At 39.7% G+C, this 16,580-nt stretch overlaps 1 protein-coding gene across 1 annotated transcript in view; it reads right to left on the reverse strand.

The window, feature by feature from the left end:
• The window catches only part of sparta (spartin a), an 82,905-nt gene that overhangs the window by 50,255 nt on the left and 16,070 nt on the right, over window positions 1-16,580 (reverse strand). The window lies entirely within an intron of this gene.

A 16,580-nucleotide genomic window follows, 5' to 3' on the forward strand; every position in this document is an offset into this window, starting at 1 on the left:
CATAGTCCAGCTTTGTGCAACGAGCAACTGACAACTAACACAAATAAATACACACTTGTTTGTTTACTGATCATTATGCTAAATGGATGTATAGCTCAAAAAACTATTTTAATCACCTTGGTATATTTAAATGTGTCAAAGGCAAATTCGTGGCTGGCATTAAATGTTTGCCTTGCTCACTTTCCAGAATGAGGTTCAAGATTTAAGATTGTTCATTGTCATTCTTCAGGACATGAGTGCAAAGGAGAATGAAATGATTGTTACTCTGGTTCAGATGCAACATTAAAAAAAATCACGATAAGCATAAAAAACACAATAATTATACTCAGTGGCCACTTTATTGGGTCCCGCCTGTACCTAATAAATTGACCACTGAATGCATGTTTGTGTTCTTCTGCTGCTGTGGCCCATCCATTTCTAAGTTTGAAGTGTTGTGCTTTCAAATATGCTCTTCTACATATCACTGTTGTAGCACATGGTTATTTGAGATACTGTAATTTTTCTGTCAGCTTGATCCAGGCTGGTCATTCTCCTCCGACCCCTCTCATTAACAAGGCATTTACATCCACAGAACTACCACTCACTGGATGTTTTTTTGTTTTTCGCACTGTTCTCTGTAAGCTCTAGAAACCGTTGTGTGTGAAAATCACAGGAGATCAGCAGTTTCTGAGATACCCAAACCACCCCATCTGGGATTCACAATCACTCTATTAGATCATATTTCTTCCCCGGTTTGATGCTTGGTCTGTAATACAGCTGAACTTCTTGACCATGTCTGTATACTTTTATGTGTTAAGTTGCTGCTACATGATTGGCTGTTTGTATTAATGAGCAGGTGTACAGGTATATCTAATGAACGAGTGTATAAGTTTAAAAGCAACCTTATAAAATGCAATGTACAAGTAACAGAAAAGCGGCAGTCCATGGCGGGGCGGTGGTGATGAAGGGTCCCGAGGGTCTCTGGAGAAGAGCAGTTGATGTGGATGTTGTGTTGGTGGGGGGTGGTGGGTGAGTTATTGGGTGGAGATATTGATCAGCCTGACGTAATGGGGAAGTAGCTATTTTTCAGTCTACTGGTCCTGGTGTGGACGCTATGTCAACTCTTCCCTGATAGGAGTGGGACAAATAATCAATAAGCAGGGTTGGGGGGGGGGATACCTTCATGATATTGCTGTGCTTTTTCTCACTTTTCTAATATATAGTACGTGTCCTTGATGGCGGGTAGGCTGGTGCCGGTAATGCTTTGGGCAGCTTTAACTAGGTGTTGTAGAGCCTCCAGTTCATCACAGTGCAGTTTTCAAACCACACAATGATCTAGCAATTTAGGATGCTCTAAACTGCACATCCGTAAAAGGTCGTGAGTATAGTTGTACATAGTCCAGCTCTCTTCAGCCTCACCAGAATGTAGAGGCATTGATGAGCTTTCAAGACTGTGGAGGATGTGTTTTGGGGTCATGTGTGTGATGTGCACCCCCTGGAGTTTGAAACTGTTCGTAGTTTCCACTGCCGTGCTACTGATGTAAAGAGGGGTGTGAACAGTGTGGGTATCCTGAAGTCAAAATCCATCTCCTTCATCTTGTTGACATTGAAGAAGAGATTATTTTCCTGGCACGTCTAGTGAAAGGAATAGAAATGGCAAGTTATGGCAACCATAATGCACGAGCATTATTTATCAATATACATTATTTACCAAAAAAATCACATGCAACATGACTGGATAGAGAAGAGAACTGAGCATCTAGCAAAAACGAGCAACTAAAGGAACTAAGCATAATTCAAAAATAGTGCTGGAGAAATTGGTGAATGCAGAAGCTAAAAATTTCCAGGGACCCAATGATTTGCCTCACCAAGTTTTCGGGGGTGATGGATGGTGGATGTTCGGGTTAACGTCTTTCAAAGTTCTATAACTTTAAAAGTTCCTTTTGATTGGAAGGTAACAAATATGATCCCGCTATTTATGAAAAAAGGTCGGAGGAAACAAAGAACTACCAAGCTGTTAAATGCAACAGCAGTGGCATGGAAAGTACTTCAATCCATAATGAATGATGTAATAATGTAACACTGAATAATAAGAAAAATGTCCATGTGGATTTATAATAAGAAACCTGTGGTTTATTAATCTGCTGAAATTCTTTGAGGAAGTGATGAGGAGAATAGATCTGGTTGAATCAGTGGAGTTGCTACATTTGGATTTTCCAAAGGCAGTCTATAAAGTCCCACACAGGTTATGATAAACAAGGTAAAAGCGCATGGCACCAGGGGTAATATATCTTTATCGACTGAGAATTAGTTATCAGGTAGAAAGCAAGTAGTGGGAATCACTCCCCAGTTATGCTGTGATCAGTGCTTGGACTCCTGGCTTTTCACAAAAAGAAACAATGACTTGCCATATTTCAAAGTCAAAAAGTCAAATTTAATATCCTCTGCATAAGTACATGTGCACACAGGTATAATTAAAAACTTTCTTGCAGCAAATTCACAGGCACAGAGCATCATAGAAGCAGCATTCACACAAAAACAGAAAACAAACATAAATTATACACAAGTTTTACAAGAAGCATACAATTAAAATAAAAAATCAATTTTAGTGTAAAATAATCAAAGTGATCATACTGTTGCTAAAGTGTTCCAAGTTTTCCGATGATACTGAACCAGGTGGGATTGTGAGTTCGGAGGAGGACGTAAAGAAGCTTAAGGAGGACATGGACAAGCTGAACAAACAGGTGAGGATAAATGTGGCAGGTGAAAAGTAATATGGAAAAATGAGAGTTTATTCTCTTCCATTTATGGGTCCATATCAGAAAAGTAGAATATTTCTAAAACTATGTGAGTGCATGGGCAATATTGATATGCTTGTTCAGAAGTCACTGGTAATAAAGAAATCTTATTGCAATAGTGCGTTAGTGAGAATACACCAGGGAAGGGGGTTTACTGTAAAATGAGTGATAATCCAGATACAAACTGTATTCTCTGAAGTATGGAAGTAAGAGAGGATGTCACAATGAAACATACAAAATTCTAAAAAAGGACTTGACAAGCTAGATGCAGGGAGGGTGTTGTACCTGAGTCGAATGTCTAAAGGCATTTTTGATTTTGCAGGCTAATTACTGGAGTGTGCACCAGTGTCCATGCTTTGGGTGAGGGGATTAAAGTATTCTGGAATTTGCTGATGATGTAAAGATAGTTGGTAATGAGCTAATGAGGAGGATGAAGGCAGACTTTCAGTAATTTTTTGATAAATGGGAGATTATCCACTTTATCAAAAAAAAGCTTAAATATTTTGTAAACTAATGAGAGATTGAAAGATATTTACCTCCTTACATCCACATCACAGCAGCTGAACCCACAAGCAGTTTCAAAGTGCTGGGAGTGCACACCTCTCACACATCTCATTGTCCCACAACACATTCTGCATAATCAACACCTCTATTTTCTGAAGAGGCTGCAGAGAACCTGGGATCTCTACAGATATGCAGAAGAAAGCATCACTGCATTGTATGGAAAATTGTATTGCAGCAGACAGAAAGGCTCTACAACAGGTAGTCAAAACTGCCCAAAACATTGCCAGCATCACCCTACCCACCATCAAGGACATATATACTGAAAGGTTCCAGAAAAGGGCCAGTAATATCATGAGCGATCTCATCCACCCTGCTCATTGTCTGTTTGTTCCACTCCCATCAGGGAGGAGGCTATGTAGCATCCACTCCAGGACCACCGGACTCAAAAACTGTTACTTTCCCCAAGCAGTAAAGCTGATCAACACCTCCATCTGCTAACCCACCCCACTACACCCTACCCCCTACCATCACTACTTTATTATTTCCTGTTAGAGTTACCTTATTTACAAACACTCTTGGAATGGCTAGAAGATGCATTTATTCAGTTAGAATGTTACAGTAAATGAAATTTTTTTTAAAAACAACTGCAAATACTGGAAACTTAAAATAAAGTTCCTAGTGACAAGGACATAAAATCATATAATATATAAATGTATATATTTTACGTATTTATATTTATTGTGTTTTTTATTACTATGTTCTTTATTTTATTGTTTTTTCTATGAGCTGCTGGAGTAACAATTATTTTGTTCCCTTTACACTTATGTACTGGAAATAACATTAAACTATCTTGACTGATTCATTTTGATTTCTTGGTTATTAGTGTTCATGGGGATCTGGGCACCCCCGTGCACAAATTACTTAAAGTTAATGAGTAAGATCAGCAAGCATTAGACAGACAAATGATCATAATTACATGTGTGGGTAATACAAAAGGAAAAAAAAATCTAATGTAGGATAGAAACACAAGAGATTCTACAGATGCTGTAAATCCAGAGTAACACATAAAAAATGCTGGAGGAACTCAGTAGGTCAGGCAGCATCTATTGAAAGGAATAAACAGCTGACATTTCAGGCCAAGACTCTTCATCTGGAATGCAGGATATAGAGCTATAGTTACTGACAAAGAGCAATGTAGGGAGACAAATGAAGTACAATAAATGAAGTCTGAGGTACATTGAGAGATCAAGAGCTCATCTTTATCATAGAGGAGATTCGTTCAAGAGTCGTGTAATAGCAAGACAGAAGCTGCCCTTGAGCCTTGTGGTATGTGCTCTCGAGCTTTTGTTCTGATGGGAGGGGAGAGAACTGTCAAGCATTTATAAAGTTACTCCATATGGCTGGGGCTAGACATCCACATTCACAGATCTACGAAACTCATTAAAATTTCGATAGAAACTCTGGTCTATACTTGCCCAGATTATCTGAAATTGGATGAAAATACAGAAATGCTATCAATAAGACAAATGTTTATTTGTTGGACAAACAGAAGGGTTTAGGTGTTGCAAATAGCTGTGGTAGTTAGTGACTAGCTAAGAACAAACATACTAATTACAGAAATTGTGTGTATGGTAATTCACTTACTGATATACTTTAAAAAGATCAAGAAGCACAACTGGTGTACTGTAGGATCACCCACTAACATTACCAATGTGGGAGGATAATGCTTGAATTAATCTTAAATAATAGTAAGGTTCCTAATAAAATACTTACAAGCAATTGAAGCTAAGCTTTAGAAAATTAGCAAGCTATAATTATTGTTGTTATGTTCACATCTATCAGTCTAAATGAAAATGGACAAGCCAAATGCCCTTGGGTCAAACTCATGTTCCCCACTGAGCTTCTATAAACTGAACAGAACCTTTCTTCACTGCAGACATAGAAAAGAAAGGCCCTGCAAATAACTGGCAGGTGAGAAACAGATGTTGTTTTGGCAAAAATACTAATTGACAGATATTTGTACAACACAAATAGTGTCTAGACTAATAGTTTATGCTTCATGCAAGATCTGACCAAACACTTTTTCTCTGTGTCACAAAATGAAGTACAAGGCGGTCACAAACATCAATGTATTGCAAATGCCATAATGAAAAATATGTTTTAACATAACCATGCAGCGCATTGAGTCATAGAGTACGACAGCACAGGCACAGTTTATCCAGTCCATGTCAACCTGATCTTCTGCCTAGTCCCATCTACCTGCACCCAGATCAAATCCCTCCAACCCACTCTCATTCATGTATCTATCCAAATTTCTCTTAAATGTTACAATTGAATCTGCATCTACCACTTCCACTGGCAGCTCGTTTCATATTCCCACCGTCCTCTGAGTGAAGAAGTTTCCCCTCAGATTCCCCTTAAATACTTCACCTTTCATCCTCAACCAATGACCTCTAACTCTAATCTCACCCAACTTGATGTGAAATTCCTTAGCCAATTAAATCCCCAATTGAACTGCAACATCAAATTTGTGTGGATAGATTTTGGAGGATTACAATAGTAATCTGAAATACTTATCTTAAAACAGCATTCTCTATAGGCCTACTAGGAAATCATTCCTTAAATTAGGTGAAACATCTTATGGCTTGCATGTATTAGGTCCAGTCATTTATGCAAAATTATCTGCTGCATGACATCACTACTGTCCTGAATGATTCCTCAGGCGATCTCTTCCAGATAGCAAATTTCTCCAATTATTACACTTTCTCTACACCTTCTGCTTGTTCTTTTTTATCTTGTTTGTGTTACAGAAACTGTTGGAGCCTGTGATGTACGGTTTGGAACTTGATTGAAGGATCTAGCGCTATGCAGCGTCACGAGAGCTGCCTCATGGGAATCAGAGACGGGGGGGGTGGGGGGGGGGGGAGATAATCAAGACCATAAGCTGACTCGTGGAAAAGACCAGAGACAAGGCGTGAAGACATGAATGACTCTATCTCAAAGTGGTGGGAAAGATTGAAGCATCGAGGTGAATGCAGAGGGCGTCAGCAATGGCTCACAACAGGGGCAGTCAGCAGCCAGATTGGCTGCGTTCAGCCCTGAGTCAACGGTCACTCTTTATGGAATAGACTAAGAGTCTATGGAAGGACTAAGTTTGTGTGGTTGCTCTCTTTGAATGCAGACAAAAACATGTTTCCTATATTCTGATATTTATGTGATTATTGGATTGTATTTCATACTGGTTTCCTTCAGCTTTTTGGTGTGTCCTTGCTTGTGGACAATTGGTGGGTGGGTGATCTGTTAACTTTTGTTTGTAAGAAGGGGGTGTTGGGGTTTTGGGATACTGATGCTGTTTTTTTTCCGTGAGGGGGGCGAGGATTGTTATTGTCTCTGTTCTTTTTTGTAAGTGAGGGGTTTGGGGGATTGTTATTGCTGCTGTCCTTTTCTGGAAGGGGTCTGGGAGATTGTTAATGGCACTATTCTTTTCTGTGAGTGAAGGGGTCGGTGATTGTTATTGTGGCAGTTTTTTTGCTGCAGAGGAGGGGGTGTTTTTGGGCATCTGCGAATTTTGTTTCTTTTCATTTTTATGCTGGGGGTGGAAGTTGGTGTCTTTTCTTTCTTCAATACCCATGGTCTTTTGTATTTAGTGGCTATCTGGAGAAGACAAATATCAGAGTTGTATTGTACATGCATACTTTGACAATAAAATGAACCTTTGAAACTTAAATGAATGGTCCCAGCCTGAAATTTTGACCATTAATTCATTTCCATAGATGCTGCCTGATCTGATGAGTTCCTCCAGCATTTTGTGTGTGTTACAGTTGACATAGTCACTGTACTATGGAACTGTGCACTAATGGCACTAAAATAATTTTCTGCTAACTGTCTGTCTTGATGTATATTCAAGTTAAAGTTTATCAGCCTTAGAATAGGATCACCTCACACCACGAAAATAAGCACTTTTGGGTGCAGTGGGTCTGGTCTGATTCATAGGGATGGCTCATTTAAGTTGCTACATTTAAGCTGTTTCTTGGTTGTGAAAGCCTCTACTTTTATTTATTTTTGATTCTTAATTATTAAAACCATCTATTGTCTTCCAAATTCCTGCTGTTGTGCCACATCAGATGATGGAATATTCTTTAGAAAGCCCAACAGCATTCCATAACTTGCAGGTACAGATTGAATTCATGGAGGCCAACACAATCCTATAATAAAGGATTCTAAAAGTGATTCAACAGTGTAGCGAAGGTAAGTGCAAAACACGGATGTGCATCAGAAGGACTGAGATAGAAGGACTTCGGCTACTTTTGACACTAATGTCTCAGTAACAACTCTATCAACTCAGGCTTATCAATTTCTGTCTTGGTTTCCTGAGTCCTTTATTTTTAAAATGACTATAACTTTTGTTCCTGAGACTTGTCATTAACAATTTCCGATAGCAGCAGTTTTCACCCTGCGCTATGGGCTCTGTCTAAGGGGGTCGGGACACCTGACTAGGAGATTATGAGACCTGTGGATCAAGGTAAAACTGAAAACAAATGTCTTAAATTCTGAAAAGAGTTCAAGTAATTATTTGGCTTGGAGCCATCTCAATGTCATCTTCAAGCACATAGCTGAAATCTAAATTTGGCACTTTTATATTAGCATCTGTGTGAATAGTGAAGCTTGGCTCTCCCATTCAGTAGAACAATGACTGGGGTTAAGAAATGCTGTGTTCTATTATAACCATTGTTTCCATACCGGATCACTTTTCTTTGAGTGCCTTAATAAATATTTGAAGTCCTGGAACTCTAGAACTCATGGTGGTTGGAAAGGAATCAATCTAGGTGCCATGAGGCCACATCCTTTTTCATAACGTAGATATTGCCACTACTCCCACAATCTCAAATAAAGAGCACTGGAACAGTAGTATTTGAAAGCCTCTGAAGTGGTGTGAACACCTACTGACACCCCCCCACCCCCCCACAACTTTCACTGATTTACATTTGCTACTGAAGGAATAGTTCCAATTGGGATGAATACTTGCCAGCTTGTTTGATGTAAGGGATACAGAGACACAGTCTGCAGATGCTGGAATCTGAATCAATATTGAAACTGCTGTAGGAAGTCTGTGGGTTAGGCAGCATCTATAGAAGGAAATGGACTGTGAAATCTTGGCCTTCCTCTGAAATGAAAGTGTTAAGAGGGAAAATCTGGTATAGAGTGGTGAAGGCTACAAATGCTGGCAAGCAATTGGTGGATTCAGATGAGGAGGGATGTTTGGCAGATAAAGCCAGGTACAGAAGGAAGGAAATAGTGAGAGACTAAGAGATGATAAATGGAGGCAACAAAGGGGTGTGCATGATGGAAACTGATTAGAAAGGAAGGTGGAGCATAGAACCAGATGTGGGTGTGAGGAGTGCAGCTGGGAACAATTGGGGGCAGAGGGGACTCAGTGGAAGGAGAGTGTGGGTGATGGGCAGATGGAGTAGGTGGAGAAAGGGAATGAATTTGGGTGATAAGAGGCTGAGAGTGGTAGTAGGAGTGGTGTTGTGCGGGGAGTTGTGTGTATACAGGAGGACCATCAGAATTCGATGTTCATGCCATTGGAAACCAGATGAACAGTACCTCATATTTTGCCTCATTACAACCTGATGGCATGGACATTGAATTCTCCAATGTCATGCAAACTGCTGCCCTTCTATCTCTACCCAGATTCTTACAGCGATACAGAAATGAATGCCATACTCTACCTCTTCTTCATAGTCTATGGTACAAGTTGTCACATACAATTGTTAAAAGATCCTTGTAAATAATCAGATTGAAAAATGAGTAGAAAAATGTTGTTTACTTCAACAACAGTATAATGACTCCTGGACTATAGATTTCTGAAGTTACCACTCTCTATTAAAGATTTTTTAGGGATTCCTGAAAGGTTGGAAAGCACTGTGCTATCTAATAGGTACTGATAATATATAATGAGTACTGACAGCTGACAGCAAGATATTTTTGCAACATTAATGACAGTGCAGCTCAACTTGGCCAGCAACTTTTAGATATTTATGTTGAATTGCCAGAACTTGCTACACCATCCAATCAGAAGTGTGCAGGAACCCCACCATTATGCTGACTAGAAAGTCTATGCCAATAGGAAACAGGAGTCACTAATGGATATGTTGTAATAGGTTTCAAAATGATTTTTTTCCCCTGATGCAATGGAATACTTTAAAATTGGTTTATTATTTGACTTTTTTTAACCTGGCAAGGAAGTATTATCCACTTGAGAGAACCAATGGTACTTTGGTTTAATATCTTAACCATTATAGACAGTTGTTGAAGGATCCTGATGAATGGTCTCTACCCAAAATGTCAACTGTTCATTTCCCTCCATAGGTGCTGCCTGCCCTGCTGAGATCTTCCATCTCCGGGCTGCATGGCAGTATAGCAGTTAGCACAATACAGCTCCAGCTCCAGCAATCTTGGTTCAATTCCTGCCACTGTCACTAAGTTTTTACCTGTGACTGTGTGGGCTTCCTCAAGTGCTCTGGTTTCCTTCCACGTTTCAAAGACATACAGGTTAGGGTTCATAACTTGTAGCATGCTACGTTGGCACCAGAAATGGATACTGAAATATTCACTGGTGATTCGTGACATAGAACATAATTTTTAAGGTTTATTCCTAAAATAAGTAGGTGATCTCAGCCAGTGTGGTTGCTGAGGTAATCCTGTTGCCTCCACAATTCTTGAACTCATGAACAAGATCAGCAGGCAATGCTGTTCAATCCAATGACAACTGATGAAAAATGTGTTTTACATATCTTGTGGAATGAAGGAAACAGACAAAAACATTGCAAACATATAAAATAGATTTGCAATGTTGCTACTCCTAATACATTATAAATAAATTATCCTTTTATGTTCTAATACTTGGATAATAAGATACCCTGCAAGCATTTACTATCTAGGCCGGTGAGCAGTTAGTCATTACTCCAGAGGAGAGTGATGTAGATTTTCGACAAGGCACCAGATGTAAACTGGTCACTTCATGTAGAAAGAGTGCTCTTTTCATTTTAGTTCATAGAAATGCAAATGCAGACCTATCCAGTGATGCTTTTACACCCTTGGGAGCAATAGGACTTGTGTAATTACACAGGAACCTGAATCAGTCCAAATGCCTGAATGCATAGCGGAAAGTCACTTTATATATTTGTATTTATCTATCTATTTATCTGTCCATCTATCTATACAGTGTGAAGTAGACCCTTCTGGCCCTTAGAGCCATATGGCCCAGCAACTCCTGATTTTACCCTAAAATTATGGGACAATTTACAATGACCAATTAAACTTCATTGGACTGTAGGAGGAAACTGGTACACCCGGAGGAAACCCATGCAGTCATGGGGAGAATGAACAAACCTTACAGACTGCAACAGGAATGGCAGATGCTTGACAATTACATTAACTGCTTTTGTATTTCTTATTTCAAAATCCATTTTTTCAACAGTATGTGTATGGGTCTGGCTCCAGAAAAGATTGAAAATATTTACTTCTATTGAGTGAAGCAATTCCAAATTAAAATATGGCAGAGAATTGCTTAAATGTGAATGTTGCTTCTGTCTGAAGTAGAACGGCATTGAGAATAATCTTAATGAGGACAATGGCAAATTGCAAAACGATGGTCAGGACAGGCAGGAGAATGGAAGTAAAACTCACAGACTGACTTATTGCATTTAATCATTGTACAAACATGTTCCTTTGTATTTTTCGTTTTTTGGATTGTATGGATGCTCCTAGCAGACTGGCAGTGGGGACATTATGACAGACCTAGAATATGAGAATATCAACAGAGGTTTCATTTGTAAAGTAAATTATATCAAAAGGCATGAAAACACAAAATGCTGGCAGAACTCAGCAGGCCAGACAGCATCTATGGGAGGAGGTAGTGACAACATTTCGGGCCGAAACCCTTAATCAGGAGTGAAGTAACATGGGATGGTCGAGGGGGGATAAGAAGTGGGGGGAGGGATGAAGTAGAGAGCTGGGAAGTGATAGGCTGAAGGGAAATGGGCTGGGGGAAGGTGAAGAATTATGGGAAATAAAAGAGAAAGAAAGGTAGGGCTGGGGGGAGATTATAGTGAGGGGGGAAAAAGAGAGAGAAAGAGAACCAGACTAAAATTATAGATAGGGATGGGGTAAGGGGGGGGGGGGCAGGGGTATCAATGGAGGTCTGTGAGTTGAATGTTCATGCCAGCAGGTAGGAGGCTACCTAGGCAGGAGATAACGTATTGCTCCATCGACCTGCGTGTGGCCTCATCACCGTCAAAATGAAGGGTTTCGGCCCGAAACGTCGTCACTACCTCCTCCCATAGATGCTGTCTGGCCTGCTGAGTTCTGCCAGCATTTTGCGTTTTTATTTATTTCCAGCATCTGCAGATTCACTCGTGTTGCCTTTATACCAAAAGGCAGTTTATATTATTTTATTAACAAGTGATGGCAGGTGTGACACAGATATCAAATACAGAATATCAATGGCAAAAGAAGCTTTCCAAAAACTGAAGACCATATTAACAGACAGAAAGATGAGCATGTACACTAAAAACAGAATACTGCAGTGCTACATTTATTCTATCCTGAGTTATGGAAGTGAATGCTGGACCATTTCCCCAGCAATAGAAAGGACACTAGAAGCAGCTGAATTGTGGTTCTGCAGGAGAATGTTAAAAATATCATGGACCACACACACATCAGATGAAGAAGTTCTCAGAAGAGCCCAAACAGTTAGATCACTCATACCAACAATAAGAGAAAAACAACTCAGTTTCCTAGGACATATCTTGCGGAGAGATGAACTAGAAAAACTCAAGTCTCTGGAAAGATCGAGGGCAACAAACCTAGAGGAAGACCTGGGCTTATGTACATTAAAAGCCTAGCCAGGTGGCTACACATCGAGAAGTAAGCACAAAGTACACTGTGGTACTTTGCTGTGGTCAAATCAACACGTACAAACGAGCTGGAGGAACCCAGCAGGTCGGGCCGCACCCGTGGAAACGAGCAGTCAACGTTTCGGGCCGAGACCCTTCGTAAATCCTGACCCGAAACGTTGACTGCTAGTTTCCACGGGTGCGGCCCGACCTGCTTGTACGTACACATCGAGGAAATGGAAGTCATCCAAAGAACGAGGGATAGATCTGCATGGAAAACTATGGTCGCCAGCGTCCGCATCAGATATGGTACCTAACCAGACTTTAGAAGGCAACGCTTCAGTTAATTAAAATTCTCAAATGCCTCGGAGGTTAGGAATAGAAATAATGACATCGTGTTTTCGCATGTGATTATTGAGGTCGTTACGCTTTCGAAGTTGAAGTAGAAAACTGCTGCTGCTCGATCTGCTGCAATACTACAGGGACCGGGGGAAATGCAGTCTGTGCAGTCTGGCTCCATAGTAACTGCACCACGCTGAGCCGAAAAGCGTGAGGTACTCGGCGTCCTTAGAAATAGAACGCAATCAGTTGGTGACTAATTATAGAGCTCGGGTCTGAGTGTAAAGCTGACCATCAACCCGATAAAGTAACATGCGATTATATGTAGTTCTAAGATGCCTTGTATATTAATATCTCTGGAGTGGATTCCATGTTTTTATTTGTACGCAAATTAAAAAGAGAAATTATGAGCAATGCAAATGAAAGATATTGCAGGCGCAACTCTGAAAAAATTAGCATATGTAAGCTTTCTGGAAAAATGACAAATATTAGAATAACATAATAATCCATATGATTATTGTCGAATCCAATATCGGCGATAGCAGTACTTCATTGTTACTGCCCGTCACACAAGAAACAACAGAACGAAATATTAATTAGCTGCAAACTGTAACTGACGGTCAAATTGAAACTCTCGTTTCCTTGAAAATAAGTACACTTTGATGCCGACTATACGGAAAAAAAACTCGACTTTGAAACGATGTTACTGCATCAAAAGAACACTGTCCAACGTTTACAGCAACAATGGTTAAGTAATTACGACTTTTTCTCACTAATTAGGTATTTACATATGGGATCTTTGGCCGGAATGATTCGGCTACAAATCGATAGTTAGATAAATACATCATCCTTCTACACTCATTTAAGTAAACCAGCATACAATCTTTATCTAATTGCTGTTTTTGAAATCGAATTCATTTGATTCATTCCAGCTGTTTTGGAGATTATTAAGCTGTACTCACTAAGAGTATTGAAGCTCCCTTCATTGTGAAAGCAAAAGGTATTTCAAAGTACATTTATTAAGCAACTTTACCATGTTGGGGTGTGCAGACAATTAAGTATTTTGGAGGATATGCAGTTGCAGGAAATAAAAACTCAAACAGCAGTGGGTTAAATTTATTGATGGTTCAGGGTTAAGTACTTGCCAGCATAATCTTTGAAGCTTTTCTTTCAATAGTGCCTTAAAATCTTTTATATCCATCTGGGGAGACAGATGGCATTGTAGTTCTAATCCTGGGGAAGGCCAACTCTCCTCTGGTGCATCTGTTCCTCAGTAATGCAATGAAATATTAGTCTAACAATTTAGGACATTTAGGACAGAGTTAAGGAAAAACTTCTTCTCCCAGAGAGTTGTGGGGGTGTGGAATGCACTGCCTCAGAAGGCAGTGGAGGCCAATTCTCTGGATGCTTTCAAGAAGGAGCTAGATAGGTATCTTATGGATAGGGGAATCAAGGGATATGGGGACAAGGCAGGAACTGGGTATTGATAGTAGATGATCAGTCATGATCTCAGAATGGCGGTGCAGGCTCAAAGGGCCGAATGGTCTACTTCCGCACTTATTGTCTATTGTCTATAAAAATGTGCTCATCTAGATAATGTGGAGGCAAAACTGAGAAGAGTGATGCTTTATTCCAGAACATTTAAATGATGCTTTGTATTGTTCTTTGTCTTTCAATAGTCAGAATATCTATAACAGAGGTATAAGTTTAAGGTGAGGAGTGAGAGAGTTAGAAGAGATGAGAGGGTGAATGCACTGTCTGAGAAGGTAAGTACCCTAAAACATTTAAAAAGGGTTCACAGGGAGATAGGGTGGAGTGAAAAACATATTAGGTCAGGGCATTGACTGTAGGAGTTGGGACATTATGTTGCTGTTGTATAAGTTGTGGGTGAGGTCATGCTTTAAGTATTGTGTACAGTTTGTGTACTGTTTTAGGGAAGATGTGGATAAACTGGAAACAGTGCAGATAAGATGTATGAGGATGTTGCCAGGGCTAGAGGGCCTGAGTTACAGGGAGAGGTTTGCCAGGAGGGTAGGAGAATGGGCCCTATGGAGGTTTTTAAAATCGTGGGGGACATAGAAAAGCTGATAGCATCAATTTTTTCCCTAGAGTAGGGGAGTAGGGAAGAAAAGCATGATAGGAGAAAGATTTAAAAGGGGCTTGAGTATACTTACAATAGTATCATTTAAAAAGCACTTGGATAGACATGTACATGCAAGGGTAAGAAACAGGCAGATATGAGCCCTACCCAGATAATTGGGATGAGATAGGTGGGCACTGTGGTCAGCGTTGACTCAGTGGGGCAAAGAGCTTGTACTGTACTGTGTTGCTCGATGATTCCATCACTCTGAGTATCTGGGCAAGAACTTAAATTGCCAAGGGATAAAAGCCTATGCACCTAGTGTTGGTAAATGGGATCAATATAGATGGGTACTTAGTCAGCGTAAACATAGTGGCTTGAATAGCCTGTCTGTCTACTGTATGACTTGGCCAAACACACAACAATGTAAGTGAGCTTTTAATACATCTAAAATGTAACATCATAGCTGGTTGACTAATATTAATCCCAAATTGCATGTAATTTTGTTTTAAACTATCCCTATGTTTTAAATGTATAGTAATATCCAAAAGTCTGATTTCTACACAATTTATTTGTCTATTGTAAGCAAAATATTTTACTCCCTTCAATTTCAAGAATTGTTTCATTTAACATTAGAGTATTTACGATCTTTCATTTTTAGTCAGAAGGCTTACTGATGTGATTGAAAGCACTGTAAATATAAATATCTAGGTCTGAATAAAGTTTAGTCCCTTTACCAAGAGCTACAATAATAATTACATTTTAGTTCAGAAAGAATCCTTTCACATTATACAGCTAGAAAACAAAAAAAAAACTCAATAAATATATGAAATAAGATCAAGAGTAGGCCATATAGTCTCTTGAGTCTGGACCACCATTCAATGAGATCATGGCTGATCCCATTTTTGGCAGACATCTCTGATGTCCTGTAATCAACTTATCAATTAATCTTCTTTAAATTTCCTTCAATGCAAATATATCTTTCCTTCGATAAGAAACTCAGAATACACCATTCTGGTGGACACAAAAAATTTTGCAGCTGCTGGAAATCCAGATCAACACAAAATTCACACATAATTCTGAACAATCCTGGAGGAATGCAGCAAGTCAGGCAGCATCTATGGAGAGGAATAAACAGTTGACATTTTGGGCAAAGACCCCTCATCAGGATTGGAAAGGGAGGGGGGAAACTCAGAATAAGAAGGTGGGAAGAGGAGAAGGAGTATAAGCTGGCAGGTGATAGGTGAAATAAGGTTTTTTTTGTCAACCAGCCCTCTTTGCATAGTAATACATTACCCTTGAATGCCCTAAGCTCTTAACTGTGGTTTTTTTAAATAACAATCTAACACAACGTATCTGCAAGTTCCCCTTCAACCATCTCATTTACTACAAAATTTCCAAAAAAACCCCCAGAATACAACATTAGTTCTGATTTTTTTTTAAATGCCCTACTATTTACAATCATTGCTATCTGATGGTGCATCTGTTCCTCAATACTGCACTGAGGCATGATGAACAAACTTGGACATCTGTTTTATTAAGCCATTATCCACATATCTTATGAAAACTGTGATTTCTTGCACACAGTTCCTTTCCCCCCCAAACTGAGCACTTGCCCATTATCTCTTTTATTCACCTCCTAATAGTTAACCAATATGCTTATTTGGCCTTACTTCCTTATCTGTTTTTGTTTGTATATCAGAACCAAAATGAGAATTCTATTACATTCCCCTTTCACCCTCGCCATTTTTTTATAGATGCACCAGAGAAAGCATCCTATCCTGATGCATCACCGATTTGTATTGCAGCCGCTCTGCTTTGCTTAGGACAGCAAGGAACTGCACAGAGTTGTGGACACAGCTCAGCACAACACAGAAACCAGCCTCCTCTCCACGGATTGTCTGCACTTCTCGTTGCCTCAATAAAATAGGCAATATTATCAAAGACCCTATTCACACACCCCCCCCCCCCCCCATCAGA

Source organism: Hemitrygon akajei, chromosome 4, assembly GCF_048418815.1.
Source record: "Hemitrygon akajei chromosome 4, sHemAka1.3, whole genome shotgun sequence".
Taxonomy (NCBI): Eukaryota; Metazoa; Chordata; class Chondrichthyes; order Myliobatiformes; family Dasyatidae; genus Hemitrygon; species Hemitrygon akajei.